Raw genomic sequence first — 586 nt, forward strand, 5'->3', positions numbered from 1 at the left:
GCAGGTGGCCTGGCGGCAGAAACCGCCTTGTGAAGGTCCCCTCCTGCCCAGGAGCTGGCCAGGGGCCTCCTCGGCAGAGCCGGGAATCCCCAGCCCTTGCCTAGACAGTCGTGGTTGTGCCGGGCCCCCATCCCCCAGCCTGGATCTCTCTCTGTCTTCTGCCCTGGAGGGATTGGGGAACAACCCATCACCGTTGATGGAGCCGGAGTGCCTGTCCTCTGCTCTAGGCCCTGTGCTGAGGTTCCCCTGCCTTGCAGCAATCAACCCTCAGTCAGTCCTGTGACACCAGCTGGGTTCTCCCTGCAGAGCTGAAGTGACCAGTTAGAAACCCTCCTGAGGCTCTACCCTGCAGAGTGCCGTTCCTCCTTAAGGGCTTCCTGTCCCACCACCTGCCCTTGAGGTTCCTGCTCCTGGATTCTATCAGATTCTCACAAGGTAGGCCTCTCCTTCCACATTCCTTGATTTGTTGTTTTCCTAGTTCTTCTTGCAAGGAAACCTCACTGACTTGTTTATAGCTTGTGTCTCCCCTACAGGGTAGCTGCTCATCGGACTGGGCCTCTAGCACCCAACCAGGGCCTGTGAGTAT

Source organism: Bos mutus, chromosome 15 (assembly GCF_027580195.1).
Source record: "Bos mutus isolate GX-2022 chromosome 15, NWIPB_WYAK_1.1, whole genome shotgun sequence".
NCBI lineage: Eukaryota > Metazoa > Chordata > Mammalia > Artiodactyla > Bovidae > Bos > Bos mutus.